This window comes from Lonchura striata, chromosome 3 (genome assembly GCF_050655825.1).
Source record: "Lonchura striata isolate lonStrDom1 chromosome 3, ASM5065582v1, whole genome shotgun sequence".
Lineage (NCBI taxonomy): Eukaryota > Metazoa > Chordata > Aves > Passeriformes > Estrildidae > Lonchura > Lonchura striata.
Genome location: NC_140705.1, coordinates 83,438,001 through 83,457,182, shown reverse-complemented (window position 1 = coordinate 83,457,182; position 19,182 = coordinate 83,438,001). Strand labels below are relative to the sequence as shown.

Below are 19,182 nucleotides of genomic sequence, written 5' to 3'. Positions count from 1 at the left end.
ATAGATGTGTGCATGTATGTGAGTATATGCATATGCTATATAAAGATACATGCAGTTCTACATGTATGCAATTGTGTGTATTTATGCATGTGTTTATGAGTCTGCCTTCACCTGTGCGCTGGCCAGGACAGGTGGTCCAGAGCATGTATCCTGATCCTGTCCTACCATAGCAAGTCGCATCATCTGGGCACTGCCTGTCATGTGTTACATCCAGAAATGAATTATATACCTGCAAAGTGCAAAGCAGCACCTTCTCTCTGCTCCAGTTGCTTTTGTTTTTACTTCTTTATTAATCATCTTCTGCTTATATGTGGGAGAAGATTCTGATGATGCATATGTGTTAAATAATATGTAAGCATTCATTTTTTTTTTGTCCTGGTTTTCTGATGTACCAAACTGGCATAAATATTGGCAAAATTTCCTTTAATCCTCCAAGGGATCCATGCCTTGCTCTCCATCCTGAGTCCTAATCTCTCTAATATGTTGTTCGGTCAGTTATCCAAGATGGAGTGTGCATATTCTTTTCTGATTAATTTTCTTTCTCTTTCCTTTTTGCCAGCATTGCCTTTGATGGGAAAATTGCTCCCTCCCTCTCTACTCATCAGATAAATCTGTGTCCCACCCTAGACAGAGGAGAGAATGGATGGTGTAGGTAGAATTTGTAGAATGAAGTGTTACCTTTGCAGGTCTCTAATTCACCCTTCCAAGTCTTGTAATTGCCAACAGAGGTCTTTTTTCCTTCTCATAATGTACAAAATGATCTGCCCTTTTATGATTGCCTTGAGAATATCCCACAAAGCTGATGGTGAGGGAGCAGATGCCTCATTCAATTCCAAATAGAAGGAAATCTGTTGTCTCAAATAATCCCTAAATTCAGACACTTTCAGCCAGCTATTATCAAGAGACCACATTTTAAGAGCAGATGTGTTATTAAGGCTGAGAAATGTTATGAGTACTTCGTGATCTGACAAATGAATTCAGGCTATCCAGCATTCCAACATTTGATCTTTTAATAATTAAAAAAATGTAATGGAAACTGCTGAGCTGGGGGCGAGTGGGGGCGGGGGGGGGGGGGGGGGGGCAGCAATCCCTTCCACAAGACACTGACCTGGAATTTTAGGGCTCACATTTTCCAGAGAATGTTGCCAGTGGATATTTGGGGTGCCTGATGCCTATACCAATACATAATTTCTTCTCTGTGATGGCTCGACCTCTGCCTTACGAGTCAATCTTGTGTGCTCGCCACCCGGATTTGTTCTGCACACCCATCCAATGAAAGGGTTTATTTGGATACAGCGGCATTTAGAGGCTACTAAAAAGGTGAGTCTGGTTCTCATCTCACTTCAGCATGTGTGACTGTGCCGCCTGCTATAGCACTTCTGCTTCCCACATGTGCGAGAGCTTAGACACGGGGCCAGGGTCGTGCCCAAAGGGCGTGAACAATCCATAAAAGTTTCCCTTGCCAACCTAACAGCTAAATTGCATTTCATCAGGCAGCACATAAAAATTGCTGAAACTGTCTTTAAGGGGCGTCTGGAGAAACTGCTCATTTTCTCTCCTCATGTCGAGTTCCTTCCTCCAGTTGATGCTTGAGTTGGTGTCCTCAGGGGCAAATGAAGACTGGCTGCCTACATGGGCAACAAGCAAGGAGTGAGCAGCACTGCAGTCCCGTGCAATGGGGAAGCCCACAAGTAAATGTGTGCAAGAAGGGCAGAAGGTACAAGGTAGGAGGTTCCAGGGCAGTGCCATCTAGACAGCAACCAAATGAGCAGTCTGGGTCTGAGGAGAAGCATGCGTGGCTGTCTACCTGGCTGCAGTACTTCAGCTCACTCATCGCTGGCACTGCCCACAGAACAGCTTGCTGTGGTTTACTTGGCTCCAGGCTGGCACCAGGAATGTTTTGTCCTACTCACAGACACAAAAGTGAGGAAGTCTCTCCCTCACCACTTAGTTGCTGGGTTTGGTAGCATTGACTTCACAGGTTCCCCTTCCCTTTCTGAGTCATTTGAGCTTCCAGTACTCTATAGCTGCTATATGGGGAGAAAAGCAAGCTGTGACAGACATACTGAGCCTTTTCAGCACCCACAAACTTTCTGCTCCTCTTTGTGCAGCTCCAAGATGATGAAAAAGTTTGCTGATTTTGAAACTTCCCCCAACTCTGCTGGGGTCCCTTTACAGAGGACCGCAAGCACATACCACCATTGTCAGTGTGCAGACCAAAAAATCATGGGTCTGTGAAGGTTAGTGGTTTCTCCAAGAAAGAGCTGGAAATCAGAGGCACTCTTACATCACCTGGATTGCACTGCCACTCAACAAAGCCACAACATATGCAGAATTCTTTCTGTTCACATATCCTGGGCTACACACACCACTAGATATTTGAAGTGGGAAATCCTCAAGAGAGGAAGGCACAAATATGCCTTAAAAAAAAAAAAAAAAAAAAAATCAGCTATCAACTGCATTGCCAGGGACCATCCCTTGATCAAGAAAGCTGCAGATAAAACTTTCAGTGGTACCTAAGTGACACAGGTGCTCAGACTAAAGACTCTTTTGTAAACTTCTGGGATTCCTGCTCAGCATTCCCACAGAAAAGCTTTCAGATTTTCTTCAATTCCCCCTTTGAAGTTTTCTGTCAACTTTGACACTTGCAGATTTGAAGATGGAGAAAGGACCGAAGGCAACTAGTGAGGCAGGGGTGCAATGATCTTGGGGAGCCTTTAGGAACATCTTGTAACACCCACATCTCTAGTAGACTGGATTTACCAGCAGCAAGAACATGCTGCATTAGTGCAGGAACCAAAGCCAAATGCTGCTCAGACAAGCCATCTGCAAAAAATAATTATACCCTCCTCCACACCATTCTGGGATTTTCACTTCAGTTTGGTCACTCTGAGTTTTTCTGATCAATAGAGAAAGCCTTCTGCCTCTAAGCAGGTTTGTTCAAAAAGCATATTTTGACATCTTTTACTTCTGAGCTGGAAAAGAGGCAGCCTGCATATAAACCTAGTTTTCTTCACTCAGATGTACCACATTTTAAATTCAGAAACAAAGAGATGCACATGGATAAGTGAAAGCGCATCTTGCAGAGATCATCCAAGAGCTCCTACATTTTTCAGACTACTACCATAAGCACAACTTGCCGACCACTTCATCTGAGGGAGGAAATGAGAAATTATGAGGGTCACCAAGCACTCCATGTCTCTCCACTGCTGCAGTTATTTAATGAGACGTTTATGGTAGTGATGACCCCAGGAGAAGGGACGTGCTCCTCTGTGGGCTCCACACAGTACACTGCCTGTGCACTGAGGTGGCTCGGCCACCACAGAGAGGACGAGCTAGCAACCCCCCCCAAACAGAGACTGTTTCCCAACAGCTGGGACTGGGGTGTTATCCTCATGTTTGTAATTCTTTTTCACAGGAAGATTGCAATGTGTGGGGTTTTTTTTCCTCCTTTCTTTTTAAATGCACATTTAATCTGAGCAGTAATGCAGGAGATCTGAGGTGCTAATATATGATGTGAGGAAGGACTGAAGTCTCCTGGGGGGTGGGGGGGCGGTCTTTTTGGCACTGACTTGCCTCAGTGAGGGATTTGAATGAGGAATGCTACGTGCACTAAATATCACTTACAGGACACATGCACACAAAGGTGAAATCTTGGCTGGATCACAGAGGGAGCTTCCCCTCTTCACAGTGCTCTGCTCATGACCCTTCTTTCCATCCTTGGGATGCTCGTCTCATCCTGGTTTCTCCATTTCTCTCTTCTCAGCAGCCACTCAATGCTTCCCCAGCAAATTCTTCTGCAGGTCAGAACTGCTGGTACACATGGTGCTGCAGGGACAGGACTGGCACACATCCAGGTCATATTTCAAATGGATAGGATTTAACATGTGCATGAGGCTGGATTTGTGAGTGGGGGTTAGAAAAGCTATGATTTCCAAACTGTATTCCTTACTCCTCAGGACAAGCAATGATGCCAGGTTTTCTGGTGCAGACATAACCATCATGCCGTTGGCACAAGCAGCCCCACCAGGTTGTACCAGTTCTAAATCAGTTACTAAAATAAATAGCAGTACTAGTTAAATTAGTTATTTCTGGTCAGAAAATGAAGACAAATTAGCAAAACCAAATCAAATACAGGAAAAAAAAACATCCTGACATTTTAAATTAGGACTTTTTTTCAAGTCGAGATTCTGAAATGGAAAGTAAAGGTTTTAAAAAAGCAAGCAGCAGACATTTTTAAAAATGGATGAGCCTACACACACTAACTTTCCCCCTATATTCTACTATAATAAAAGGCATCTCTGTGATCAAAGCTGATTCCATCAAGGGTGTTACGATAGGTGTCCTTGTAGCCTGCACATACATTCTCTACAGTATGAAAGCCCAAAATCTTTCTAATTGTTTTGGAGGTTTACAAATGCTAGACTGCTTTGATTGACAGAGAAGTTGCTTTTGGTTGCCCGGATGTTTCTGGAGAGACCTGAAGAAGGAATATGTGGAAAAGACACCTCTAGTCAGCAGGCAAGATTTCCTGCCTAACATGTTTAATAGTATCACAGAATCACCATATGGGTGAGGTTGAAAGAACCTCTGGAGATCATCTTATCCAATCCTCCTTTTTAAGCAGGGTCATCTAGAGCTAGTTTCCCAGGACCACATCCAGTTGGATTTTGAGTATCTCCAAGGATGGAGATTCTACTACCTCTCTGGGGAACCTGTGCCACTGCTCAGTCAATTGCACAGTAAAGAAGTGTTTCCTGATGTTTGGACAAAATCTCCAGCTTGTGCTCCAGCTTGTGCCCATTGCTCATGGTCTTGCAACTAGACACCACTGGAAATAGCCTGGCTTCATCTTCTTTACACCCTCCTCTCACATATTTGTATATATTGATGAGAACTCCCTCTGAGCTTTCTCTTCTCCGGACTGAACTGTCACAGCTTTTTCTCCAGACCCTTAATCACCTTTATGGCCCTTGGCTTCATCATCTTTGCTAACTCCATCTTTCCATTACACTGGGAAGCCCAGACCTGGACACACAACTCCAGCTGTGGTCTCAGCAGCACTGAAGAGAGGAAGGATCACTTCCCCCAGTCTTATGGCAATGCTCCTCCCAGTGCAGCCCAGGATATTGCCATCCACCTCCGCCACAGGGACCTGCTACTGTTGAACCAGGAATCCACCAGGTGCCCCAGGTACTTTCCTTCCAAGCTGCTGTCCAGCCAGTGGGCCCATGTATGAAACACATGGAATGTTAGCAACTATAGGAGGAAGTTTGCTGTGTTTAGAAGGGTTTTCTCAGTCATAATGTGCTGTGACACCTTGACTAGGTAATGTCCTCAGCAATAGATATGCAGGGTACACTGTCCTCTGTAGTGATACGAAGGGCACTCTGCCATCAGTAGTGGTCAGAACTAAAGTTCACAGAGCTCTAAGACTGAATCTTTCAAGTATATTTTGAAATATCTTGAAAACTTTGTCTTAGTTTAGAATTTCCAAACTGAATATGAAATAGACTCAACATAGGAGACTATTTTTTCCTTGTAGTACATCTCTGCATTTACAGCCTAAGTGTGTTAATTAAGCTTTTGATATACAATTTTTTAGGGATTCCTTCCGCTACATTTTCTTCAAAATGGTCTTGGGTAAATCTTGCTTGTGAAGGGAGATCATCTTTATTCTAAGCAAAAAAATAAGGGGGAAAAAGTCTGTTCTGTGAAAAGCTTATGTGCTCTGCAGGAGTTTATTTGTGGCAGTAACAATCAGAGAAGTTCTGCGTGATAAATATGTCCAAGCCTTCAGTGGCAGATCTTTATCAGTGCTGTAAATGCTACATGGTAATAATGCTCTATTGTCAAAGCATCTGGATTTTCCCATGGGTGGTGTTTCTTCATCTGTGAACTCCAAATTACACAAAGCCTGTGGCCACTTGTTTCAATATGGAATGAAATTTGGTGACTTTAAGGCATACTTAAGGTATACAATTCCCTGAAATTTAAAATTTCAGTGTTACTAGAGCATCACACAAAAGTCACAGTGCTAAGACCACTATAAATAAGAGCACTTATTAAATAAGAGCACTATAAATAAGAGCACTATAAATAAGAGCACTCTTAGGGCAAGAAAAACATAGATAAGTATCAGAAAAAAGTATCTTTACTCTTTAAACCTGTCTGTTGTTGGGAAAGCAGGTCTTTTCAACACATTTTCTAAAAATAAAGCAAAATACCTATCAAAAGAGTAAATCTATAAATTCATAAATCTATGACTATTAAGGTCAGTCATTTAAGGTTAGATGATGCTACGATGATAGAAATTGCTTTTTTTTCCAGCAATCTAAGTACATTTTTATCTACAGAGACTTTACCAGCTCCCCATAATAATGTCCCATCTCTAGAAGTACACTTATTTCTTAAAAACAAGCAGTTGCAAATTTGAATATAACCAAATGCTTCAGGGAAACATTTTATCTATGCATATTTCCCAGGACTGCTCCCTTCTCGTTTTCTCTTCATTCCTGATGATGGAAGACTTGATGTAAAACCACACCAGGCAGCAGGACCTTTCTGCACTTTACCACAAACTCTGTATTGCACTGGGTTTGCACCTTTTTTGTGTGAAGAGAAGAACTTGCCTTCACAGCTTTGCATGCAGAAAGGCCTGTCTACAGCAAATCAAGTTACAATTTTGAGCCACATTCTGCTTCCCATGTTTGCATAAAACTCCCACTGACATGAATAAGAGTGCTGTGTATATCATGCTGTGTAATAAATAGCATTCAAAACAGAACCTATGCAAAGCTTTCTCACTGTTTTGGGCTACCAATTTATCCTTGTATTTACAGAATATTGATGTAAGCAGATGCCCAAACTGCCTGTCATTTTTAAAATATGCAAAGATGACTGGTGCAGTGGCTACTGACTACAGAACCAGCACAAAGTTTCTGGGGCTGCAGTCTTGCTGGTCTCTCTCCTCTGCTCCCCCAGGACCTGCCAGAAGATGCCCTTGTCCTGACTCAGCCCCATGCACACACACACTCTCATGCATTTGGCAAATGATGCACAACTGAGCTCACTCTTGCCTTCACTGGCACATCAATGTCCTCACAGCTATGCTATCTCTAAATTGGGGACGGGGGAGGAAAACGAAGCGCAACTCCTGATCTACCCAGTTTTATGTGGAGGGGTTTAATACAGCTCTATCTGCCTATTGAAAGGAGCAGATCCTTGCTGTTCCCTCAGGCTATGAACCCAAAAGCAGAGCAGCAGTTTCCACAGTGATCAGACACAACAGAGCAGTTCCCTCTTCCCACAACATGTAGACCTTCGACTCTTCCATATTTCTAGCATCAGAGGGATGACTTTCTCCCATCTACAAAGTTCTCTCAAAGTTTCTAGGTCTTAATAAGGCAATTGATGAATAGCATCAACACAGCATAAATCAAATGATAAATATTTATGTGCCATATGAATCTCAGGAAGTGCTGTCATCTTTTGTCTACCCATTTCAGAGCCTCAGCATGCTCATCACTCATGCCAAGGGGGACAGAGAGCAAATGAGTAACTAAGCCAGTTACAACAGCAACCTTCCTCATGAAGGTCTAATATACTTAACAAGAGGCAAGCAGGGCACACCAGGTTTATGTATGGAGATTGTTATCAGTAAGCACTGTGTTTCAAAGTGTAGGGATGACTCTGCTAGGTATTATACCCAGCTTTCTTAATTTTTGTGAATATTAGCCTTTGATTAAAGTTCTCCCCAGCCAGTTTTGACCTGGGGCATAAGTTCATGCCAGCCCTCCTGGAGGCCAGCAAAACTCTCAGTGCATTGCTGGCACCTTCCTGTGCATTTTCCTCCATGGGGGATTCCAGTCCTGCCCATTCTTGCCCTGCTGGGGACTGCTCTTCCCGATTTTGTTGCACCCCCAGAACAGAAAAACAGAGAAACCCTATTCAGCCTGGCAGCAGGCATCACTAGTGTCCTCCAACACTTGACTTCTTTCTAGCCGGCAAAATAGAATAGTTTTGTGCCTGCAGTCCATGTTTGTGTGTGCACTTGCATGCCTGAGTACGTGCAAATAAGCTTTCCAAAAGCACCCCATTCTCTCCGAGTGTGCTTTGGAGATGTGCCACTCCACAAATATTGGAAAAGCCCTGTGGAGCTATTTCTTTTATTTTTGAGCATTGCTAATATATGATGATATCGTTTCCACACTTTGCAATTTTCCACAGATGACTTCTACATTATTTCATGTTGATTATAAAGCCATTTAATAATGGTTTTAGTAAGTTCCATTAATAAACAGAACTCAGATGTCTTGTGAAGGGAAATAAGTGGTTCTGCTGTCTTGGGGAAACCAGCGGAAACAACTCCTAAAAGACATCTGAATTCATACTTTGTATTGAGGAAACAAGGTAGCTGAGACAAGAGGAAAAAGACTGCAGCTGGTAAATCAGAAATTAAAATTCAATTCTCTGCACAGAAAAAGGCACTTTCAAGTCAATGAAGTTTTGGCTAAACAATATCTGCAGCAAGGCACCAAGCAATAACACAGTGTATCAGAAAAGGAAAGATACTGCCATACGGCTGTAATGCTGTCATCAGTGATACTTCAAATTTTAGCAACTGGACACTTTCAGTTACTGACTTTTGAGTGATAACGGGCCCTCAGTTGTCTGCACAAAACTGGTTCCCATTGAACTTTTTCATATTCAGATGTTTACAGTTTTAGCTGGTGTGGATGTGGCAAATAATTTTGGAGCCAAATAGACATTCTCATGCATCTCCAAGAAAACAAGTCATTTTTTGTATGTTTACTCAGACCAGGGTGAAAAATATTTAGTGATTTTCTACACCTCACTTATTGATTGTACAGCTAAAAAATCTGACATTTGTAAGGTGTGTTTGTGGAATACAAAATCAGCAAAATCCCAGTCTTATTTCTTGTTTTGTAATTTTGATTTTTGTTTTTGAAAGCATAAGCCGTTTCCAAATTAATTTTTTTTGCATATTTTAACGTGAAGTGTTGACCTTAAAAGATCTTTTAGGATGCATGAAAATCTGCTTTAACTTGTAAACAACAGGGGAAGACAGAAGCATACTAAAAATTAAGGATGTGATAATGATTACAAGTTATTTTGGCCTGCTTTTTATTATAAAAACTCCTCACTTCTTTGCATTACAAAATCATGGGTTTGGCATCTTACAGCTGTGCCAAACATTAATGATTTGAAGTTGAATTTGCCATACTGTTCAGGTTGATTAATTTATTTTTTGGGGAAAATTTCTGATCTGTCAGCTTTGGCTTTTCCAAGAACAAGGTTTGGGAAAATATGTTGTTTTGCCTAAATTTAAATGTTCTGGCAACTTTTTCTTGGAACCATTGCATCATTCCCATGCTTTGAAGCAGGGCTTGGAATCTGGCAGGGGTTTGGCCTTGACTTCAGGATATGCCTTGTATCACATTTCTGAAAAATCCACCTAATTTGGCCAACACATGGTTTTGAGAGAAAACCAAAAATCTTAATTGATAGCTGCTCAGTGGATACTCACTAAATGTTAAACAGATAAAGACCCCAAGAATGCCACTGTCATGGTGCATGTTCCATCTCATCATTATCTGCAAGAGACAATAGAGGCTGAACATGTTCCTCTCCATGAAAGAGCAGAGCATGTCTGAGGCCAGGAGTACAGGAATAGAAGCCGTTTTCTCCCATAATAACCCTTCTAGGCTGAGTTAGAGCCAGCACTGAGAAGAGGGGTCATGTCTGTAGTGTACAGAACTTTATCCATATAACAGCTTAAGCTGGTGGACTGGCAAATATGTCCCACTTCTTGTAGGTGGATGAGTATTCATCAGATTACCTCTCTACTGGCTTCCAGAGCGGGGGGCAGAGGCTCTGCCAAGGTCTCTGATGCAATTAACTGGGAAATTGGGACTGCAAATGACAAAGCCTTGAGTACTCTGCTTAGTTAACTTATTGCCTCAATCACAGCACCTGGAATGAAGATGGCAAAAGGGATGGAAAAACTGAAACAAGGGATCTGTTGACCTAAAGAGTCAGAAGAGCAAAAACCACTAGAGTTGGAATTAGCTGCACAAGTAGGCTGGGAACAGGAGCCAGGGGCAGGAAGGAACAGAGTACTGAAGTGAGCCAGCACTAGAGACAAACTGTGGACAGCCAATGGGATCACCTGTGTTGCTGAGGCACAAGGAAGGCTGGGTCTTAGGAAATGGTGAGACTAAAGGAAGTGGAGAACACAACAAGGGAAGGAAGACAAATTTAGTAAAGTGATTACAGAGGATAGCCTGGGAACAAGAACTGAAAGTGCCAAAGTGGAGGTGGATAGGAGCACCAGAATTGGACAGAAAGCTCAGGAATGCTTAACTAGGCCTGTTGGACAGTATGAGAAAAAAGGTGTAGACCATAAAACACAGAGCAAGCTGTTAGGGAGAGACTGGATCTAGTGAGGTAAGGAGCTAAATAAACTTAAAGCCTAGAAGGCACAAGGAGGGAGTAGAGAGGCTGAGGCATAAATAATTTTGAGGGCAGGAGACCGAACAGGCCAAAGCATGAAGAGCAATGTGCAGACCAACCAACAAGCAGCAAAGGGCACTTAGTGACAGCATCTGAAAAGAAGTGTATTGTTATGGGGGATCCCAATGGATTTCCATTTTGGAGAACTGTGTTCTCAGGAGAGCACTGTCAGTGAGGTTTTCTTGACGTGAGAGACATGGCAGCCAGCATTAGGGAATTCCAGTTTGTACTTCCTTATGGTGTGTGCAGATAGATGGACTGGAAGTTGGCAGTTGCTTAAGGATGTTTTTCATGACCTGAATGCACTCACTATACCAAGACAGTATCTCCAGTAGTACATGTACTTGACATTTGAGAACGGCTAATACCTCAGGGTGATAAGAAACGTGAGGAAAGCTAGGAGTAAAAATTTGCAAAGATACCAAGAAGAGTGTGTAAGAATACAGAGGTCATTATATGGTCAAGTGGTCAAGCATTCACAATTAAGAAAAAGAAGGCAGATTTGCCTGACAACTCACTTTGTTTGCAAGGCAGAGAGGAGTCTTCTCTTAGGGGAAAAAATGCAAATGGAAGGGCAAGAGAGACCAAATAGGCAGCATTATAACCTAACAATTTTTTAAAAAAAACAAATTAGATTCAAAGAGCAAGGGAAACAGCAGACTGAGGTCAAGAAAATTTTATTTAATATAGTAGAAGCTAAAGAAATTAGCATTAGCTAATTGGGGAAGAGGGGGGATGCCAACCCTGTTAATAATGCAGAAACAATTAATATTTTCATTCTACTTGGGAAAGAGTACAGCAACATATCAGTATCAAATGAAGATATGAAAGTTCTTTTCAATATACAAACAACTGAAGGGTATATTAAATGACTCCTAAAGAGATTAATATTTTAAAATCAGCTGTTCTGGAAACTATAATGCAAGAATTGTAAAGGTTTTGCTGAGAGAATTTCTTTGTCGCTACTATTTTTGGCAAATATTTCTATATGAAGGAAATCCCAGAAAGCTCCAGAACATCCTACATTATATAAGGCAAATCATTGAAAGCAAATTTTCCACAGTGAATAGATGATAAAAGATAAAAGTCCCTACTACAGTCTTTTTGTAGAAGTACCAAGCTTTCACAGGCAGGTGGGAGCCTGTGTGTGAAGCACAGAAAGCCCAGGAACCCCACAGGGGTCACCTTGAAGAACTGGAACCCTCTAATCCCCCTGTATAATCCACCATCTATAAATGGGAATAATTCCACCTTCTCATCTCCAAAAGGTGCAATTGAAATGAAACCCACTGACACAGCACTGGTAAGTACACTAGAATCACAGAATGGTTTGGGTTGGAATGGACCTTAAAGATCCCTCATTCCAGGTGTCCAGGGACACCTTTCATGGGACCACATTGTTCAAAGACCTGTCCAACCTGACCTGGAACACTTCCAGGATGGGGCATCCACAACCTCTCTGGGCAACTGGTTTCAGTGCCTCATCACCCCCAGAGTAAAGATTTTCTTCCCAATATCTGATCAAAACCTACTCTCTTTCAATTTAACGCCATTCTCCTTCGTCCTATCACTACATGCTCTTGTAAAAAAGTTCCTCTCCAACTTTCTTGTAGGTACTCGAAGGATGTTATTAGGTCTGCCACACATTCTCTTCTCCAGGCTGAGCAGACCCAACTCTCTCAGTCTGCTTTCACAGGACAGCAGAGCCTTCAGGAAAGTGTATTGTTCCATCTCACTGGAGTCTGAGCAGTGTTCAGTGAACAAGGCATAGGGTCTTGTACTGAGCACAGACCCAGTATAAATAGCTGCTTGTTAATTGAGCACCGCCTGCTCCATGAGCTGCATGAGGTAGCAGTTCTATGGGACAAACGGTGCAGGATTAGGCTCATGTAATTGAAGACTGCAACATGTGTAAGCACAGAGGGGCCGAACTGCAACTCCACAAGCCAGCTTAGTAGTGGCTTTTTCTAGTTTCTCAGTGTTGATTTTGTCACTCTAGTAATGATCTTTCACTGTGGTTTGTATAATGTCATTAAGTACTCTTTGGTAAAGGACTGAAGCTGATGTGGCATTATGGAACTCAGTAGAACTGTTTTTAATTGCTTCTGAGACATCACTGGTGTGAAGGAAGGCAGGGTGGTACCAGGAGTAGACAAAAGGAATTGCAAGACCTCTAATACTCCAGAAGATATTCAGTCAGAAAGTGGGAAGGAAAAAAAAGAAAGAAGAAATGCCAAATGCAATGCTTGCGTGTAAATGCAAACAAGCCCCTTTTTGTCTCCCTGAGACCCCAGACTTTGGGGAATTCTGCCTTCTGATCACAGTTCTAGCTTTGTGACTCAAGCATCATTCTCCAGATCTGCAGTGTATCTTTCCATTTATCTCTAACTAAGACAATTTCTGAGTCCTGTATGAGTCATAAGTGTGTTTTATATAGAAACCAAAGAAGGTTCTTCCAGTCTCTCAGTAAGATATGCTGTGCTGCCAGGGAAGCACTTTTGGTTGTTCTGACAAGCAATTGTGACTGCTCTGAATTGCCAGAAATACTGTCTGAAGAGCAAAAGGATCATTTGCCATCTAAATCCAAAAGGGTTTATAATACAATCTTTGTGTTGCCTGAATGTGTTGATCCCACCTTGCAATCACTGATATTAGGCTTTGCAAACTGGCCAGATCCCAGCGGGTATAATTTTCAGGCTGGCTAACTCACAGGGTTCGAGTGATGCCACTCAGGGGCTCAGAGCCAGAGGAGCAGAGGGGGCGGCATGCAACACACGGGAAGGGGTCTGAGTCAGGGCTCCCAAGAGCAAGGAGACCTGCCTCCTCTCTCCTTCCTGCTTCTGGATACCACTCCTCACAAGCCGGAGCTGCTCACTGACAACCACCTACCCTGCAGTTAGGTCTTGTCCTTTCTCAGCTGAGACAGGAGGGACAGGTGGCCCATGCCGGAAGCAGTGGCTGCGGCACAGGAGAAAGGGGGGGTTCCTGGTCCAGCGCCCAGAGCTGCCATGTGACAAACAGGAGGCCAGGTATTAACAGGTGGGTGAGAAGACAGGGGCTGGCTGCCTGCTCAGGGAAGCGGCCGTTTTAAAACCAAGGCGGCAAGGATCACAGGGAGAGCATGCACGGTGGGGAGGGCATATTTTGAAGAGGAGGAGGAAGGAGCTGTTTTGGAATTGGGTGTAAAGCCATTTGTTTGGAGGAATGCCAGAGTAACAGTAGGTGCCCAGAACAAATGCACACAGCCATCCCAGCACTCAGAGCCTGCATGCTCGTCCTTCGCAGTACCTAAGTAGGTCAGCCCATTTCTTCAACCTTTCCTCTTCCCTTTCTCACTTGCTCTCTTTGTGGGAGGTGGTGGTGGCAGTAGCAGAGGGGCTACACCCGTTTTCACTGATTTCCAACACTGTCTACGTGTGAACAAGAGAAGCGGAGAGAAGATAAAGCTGCTTTCTTATTAACAGCTGGTGACAGTCCCTTTACACAGTGCGTGTTGCATTTCTTAGCTGAGGTAGAAAGGAATGAAAGAGGAAGACAGTTATTTAAAGTTTAACATTACAGATTAATTACAAGGATATTCTGAGGCTCACAGTCCCCCTCAGAAATTCTGCGAGCCTTAAGGCTGGCCCCGCCACACCTTTGCAAGTGTCTATTTTAAGCAAGTGTGCTCATCGGGTTCAGGAGGACAAATGCTCCAAGTAATTCTGGGATGCAGGTTTCACACCACAGGATGCCAGCAGGATCCAGTGAAGGTTATGGACTGTCTAGCCTGAACTCCATCTGTGCCCTGAAGTTTCCTCTTGGCTGGGCACCGCTGAAGGACCAGAAGCAGCCAGTAGGAAGCAGTAGGCACAGGGGCTCTTAGGGAATTTAAGCCATCTGAACATGGCACTCAGTTTTTTAAGACAGTGTTTTTTTAAGCACTGTGAACATATTGCACCCAATTATAATTGCATTATGTACTCTGTGCCGTGCTATGAGTGCATGCCTCCTCCTAGCTATGGAGGGGCAAATCTGACATACATACAACAAGGGCCCTGTTTTCTTCTATGTAGCTTCTCCCAGCCTGTGTATCACGATAGTATTTGCATGCCTCCCAGTAGGGCACTGAAGTGTGTGGCTAACATCTGCCACGTGTTGTTTGTTCTGTCCTCTCCCAAGGAAGGAGGTGAATGTAGTGGAGCATCTTGTTTTTGCAGCACATTTGTCTGGCTTTTGCTTTCCCTGCATGCAGAGCTATGTTATTTGCATTAGTAAAAGTAAGGACACAGAAATGTGTCCAGCAATTGAAAATACCTTTATTTCAGTAAGGGTAATTATGGCTAATTAAGTCAAATTAAAAAGGGAAGGCAGACTTGATTTTCCTTATTCTCAGCATACTGTTTGACAAATGGGTCTTAACCACAGATGACAGTATTAGCTTCAGCCTTTCAGACAAGGAAATCTTGGCTGCTATTCCCTCTGCCCATTTATCTATGATAAATTTAAAGACACATGTTCCCCCTTCCTGGACAAACACTTTTCAGCTGTTGGGGGTGGGGGGGGGGTTTACTCTAACAGTAAAATCTCTTTACATATGTCTTTTTCTCCTTCTTTGAAAGGGCAGCCTTTGATGTGATACCCTGTTGGATCTTGCCATACAGTAACACTAGCTCTGGACACTGCTCTATTTCATGGCACTTTGGGTCTGTACTTGGTTTAGTGGCAGGGACACTTCTGAAACCTAGGAGCCTGGCTTGTATGTGCTTCTATATCTAGGGCTTTATTTTAAGTATTTTCACCCTTCCATTATGCTGAAGTTTATTAACAATCCTTACCCAAGCAAATAACTAGTATTAGTCAACAGTTCTGGTATTCTAGGGAGCACTGAAACATAGGACAGAATGACTTTTTGGAAAGAGGGGGAAAATCTATGTTTTGCCAGAAACTGAAATACTGTCTTGAGCTGAGAGGTAAAGTCCTACATATTGGGTTGTGTGCTATTAACCCTAAGCTGATTTACATGTTTTCCATGTATACTTTAAGATTACCTTATTTTAAAGGGTCAGAGTGGTAATTTCTTTAATTTGAGTTCCTGTAAAATGCTCAGTTTCTTACAATCCTTACCACTGCCTTCCAGGGCGCTCTGTCTCATCCTGCACTTGCTGGTTTGGTGTTACTACAAAAAGCAAATGCAGGTTCACGAAAGCAGTATAGGAAGCAAATAGTGCCTTTCATCCTGGAGCTGTGCCAGCCCAACAGTATCAAAGTTGAGCCTTCCCTGACCTCTGTTCAGGGAGCTCTGGGGCAGCCAGGACGGGGCTGGGACTCAGAGTGCCCGTGGCACGTGTGCTGGCCAGGGCTGTGCCACTTCCCGGGCGCCCAGCATGGCACGTCGCGTTTCTGTACATTCGGCTCCCATGGAAAGACCGAGTCCTGGGCTTTGCATGAACGTAAGACTGCCGTTTCCTCTCTGTGGCTGATATTTAATCAATAAGAGGATTTTAGAGTAGGCGAAAGGCAACAGTAACGTTGAATACACTGAGCACCAGGGAAGAGCAGTAGGAAGCTCACCCTGCAGTTTACCGGGGTGGTAGAGGTGTGGGTGCTGAGGCTGCTCCGGGCACGCTGCAGGGTGCGACACAGGCCAGCCCTGTGCCTCTGGGCCAATTCTGCCCGACTGGACACAGCTGGGCACAGCCCCGGCCGAAATGCTGCCCAGGCTCCCGCTGGCTGCCCAGCCGAGCTCCCGGCCGAGGGCAGGAACCAGCACGGCGCTCGGAAGGGCTGGATGCAGTCTGCTCCTCGCCGCCTCCCCCGCAAACAGTTGTTTGTCTTAAGTTGAGACTTTTTTCCCTGGGGCTGCCACAGATTTTCCACCTCCGGGGCCAACCAACGGCCAAGGAGGGAGGCTCGTTAGCGGCCATGAGGCGGCCGTCCCTGCCCGTGCCAGGCCCGGCTGCCGAGGGAGGCGGGCGGCAGCTTGGCGTAAAGTGCCCAACAACCGTCCTTGTTTTCCTCGGTTGCCAGGGTAGGAGTTGACATTGTCCCCAGCGGAGCACAAGGACTCCCCGTGACATGGCGGGGACAATGGGAAGGTATGTTTTCTTGACCCGCTGCAGGAAATCCTGTGCGTCTTGCCGGGAAACGCAGCATTTTCCTGCCCTGTCCGTGGCCGGGCTGTGGCGCCGGGGCTCCGCAGCCTGCTGGAACCTGCCGGGCTCCGAGCCTCTCCCGAATGCAGCGCAGCAGCCCCGCTCCAGCCGGGAGCTGGCTGGGCAGAACAGACCCTCGCTGCGGGGCTGCCGTGCTCCAAGCAGCCCTGAGCTTCGTAGCTCCTACCTGCGGCCGTTCCTAGGGGCCGTGCTGTGCCTCCTGCCTGGAGCAGAGCCCACCGTTCCCAGGCGGCAGCGCTGCTGCTGTTGATTAACTGATTGGGTTGTTTTTTCTTTAAAGAAACAATTCAGAAAGTGACGCATTACTTCTGCCTGTGGACAGAGGGAACAGCTGAAACGTGGGAGACCAGACTACAGCTGTGTGACTACAGCTTTTTTTTTGCTTTTTTTTTCTTTTTTATTTTTTCTTTTTGTAAGCAACACTTATTTTAATGAATAAAAACTACTGATTCCCTCTGCTGGTGTTTTGGAACTTATTTACTTCCCAAGGTGTTGGTGGTAGTGGTGGTGGTTCACCAGACTGTCTGTGAAAGGAAGACTGAGACAACAGGAGAAGCAATAACCTCTTCACTGCTGTGGGGTGTTTAAACCACAGCAATCATCGTGCTTGGCTTGGCTCCCTTGCTCCACTCCACTCATGCATCCTTGTGTTCTCCTCTCCTCTTGGTCATCACTTAAGGGTCCTGTCCTGCCAAGCAGCCTGACTGCCACAGATTGCATCCATCAGACGGATGGGGACATTTATAGGAAGTAAATATTCACATGGATAAATTAGCCTCAGAAGGGCTTCTGCAGCCATTTGAAAAACCCTCACACTTCAAGACCCATCAAGTGTTTAGGGAATATGTGTGAAACAGGAAAAAATAGAATAAAACAATATTTTTTCTATACAGCGGCATGCAGAGAGACAATGCCATTAAGACTGGGTGACATCCATCACAGAAACTGATTAGCCAAAACTCCAAATAACCCATTTACTGGCAAGTCTAGGATAGCATTTTCACATGTTTCTCTTTTTTCCCAAATTCCTTGCCAAGCAGCTATGAACAGAGACATGCCCAAAAACTTGGTGTAACCTGTGTGCAAAATTGATGCTGTGAGATGGCTTCATTTGTTAAGAGAATTAATCTGCAAAAGCTAGTGGAGCTGGCTGGAAGTCTCCCTCTACCTTTTCTTTTTTCCCCTTTGGAAGAGATGTGGGAAGAGCAACATCTCCTGGAGACATTTGTTCTGGAACCTTGGGATTCCTTGCACTTCCAAAATAACCTCCCTTACAGAAATGCCTGCAATGGGTACATGCAGTTGGAGCAAGGGGTACACCTCCTTGCCTACACACGTCTCCCAGAAGCAGTGCAACCTGGCAGCTACCACAAGCATAATCTTACCATTAATCTATGGATCAGGAACACACACAGGTACAGGCTGCTCAAGAATGAGAGTGCATGTTAGCAGGACCTCATGTAAACAACTCCACAGAAATGGTGTGCAGTGTGCCAGTGGAACATGGGAACATGGAAAGCTTTAATTGTGCCTCAGGTAGGGCTGGCTTCTGGTCCCAGGGTCAGAGGACAAGGAAATGTGTGCTGCCTTTCCAGGCATCAAGCTTTAAATGTAGAAGTGAGAGAGAACACAGGAGCTTGGACTTTCTTCAAGCATTTCTACTGATGTGGTGTAGCAGAGAACATCCTTTGTCATACTGATGTCTAATCATCTATTTCTCCAGATGTACTTCCTACTGACTCTGCATCCATACCTGTGCCCAAAAGATGAAGCTCCTCTGGGAATAAGTGTTCGCACAAGGATCATACACATACATTGGGGAAGAGTTAGAAATGCTGAGAGATTTTGTTACATGGCTTTTTGTCTGGTGTTTTTTCCCCTCTCTGCATCTCCTCACTTGCTCTCATTCCTCATCTGTGCTTTGTCTCCCTCTTCACTGTATGCCTTTGTTCACAACTCCCTGCCCTTGCTCTCTCTTTATCAGCTTTTCTGCCTACTTCTGTAGTCCTGTAGCCTTTCCTAGTGCTTGGAAAATGAATATAAAAACTGCAATCTCAACAGGAAAAGAAAGCAAACAGTTGCAATAAGCAACTCTTCTTCTTGGGAGCAGTCTGACCAGTGAGTCATTCTCAGGGCTTTCAAAATGACAACAGGCATCTCCTGCCTTTGCTGTTGCTGCTGTTGCGTTCCTCACAGCAATGCTTACCAGCCAGTGGAGAATGGGGCCCCCTTATGCTTGGTGCTGCATAAATCATTTTCTTTAGCCTGGGGGAAAAAGAAAAAAACATGAAAACCCAAAGAAGATGAATGCATGATTCAAGGATTTACTGCTCAGATTGCTTTGGGGGTCTTTTATTCCTCAACCTTTCCTGTGTTTCTCTCCCAGGCTGCCTCTCCTGCTGGCTTAGCCCTTAACCCCATCCCATCACTCTCTCTTATGTCTGGCTGCCCCCATCTGATTTACCTTCCACTTCACTTTGTCCCCTCCTTT

At 44.3% G+C, this 19,182-nt stretch overlaps 1 long non-coding RNA gene across 1 annotated transcript; it reads left to right on the top strand.

Annotated features, from left to right (window-relative positions):
- The first annotated feature begins 1,659 nt into the window (after positions 1–1,659).
- Positions 1,660–17,145, top strand: LOC144245993 (uncharacterized). Its single transcript, XR_013339589.2, has 2 exons — positions 1,660–16,613; positions 16,972–17,145. It is a non-coding gene; the product is annotated as an uncharacterized LOC144245993 (long non-coding RNA).
- Positions 17,146–19,182: the final 2,037 nt, after the last annotated feature.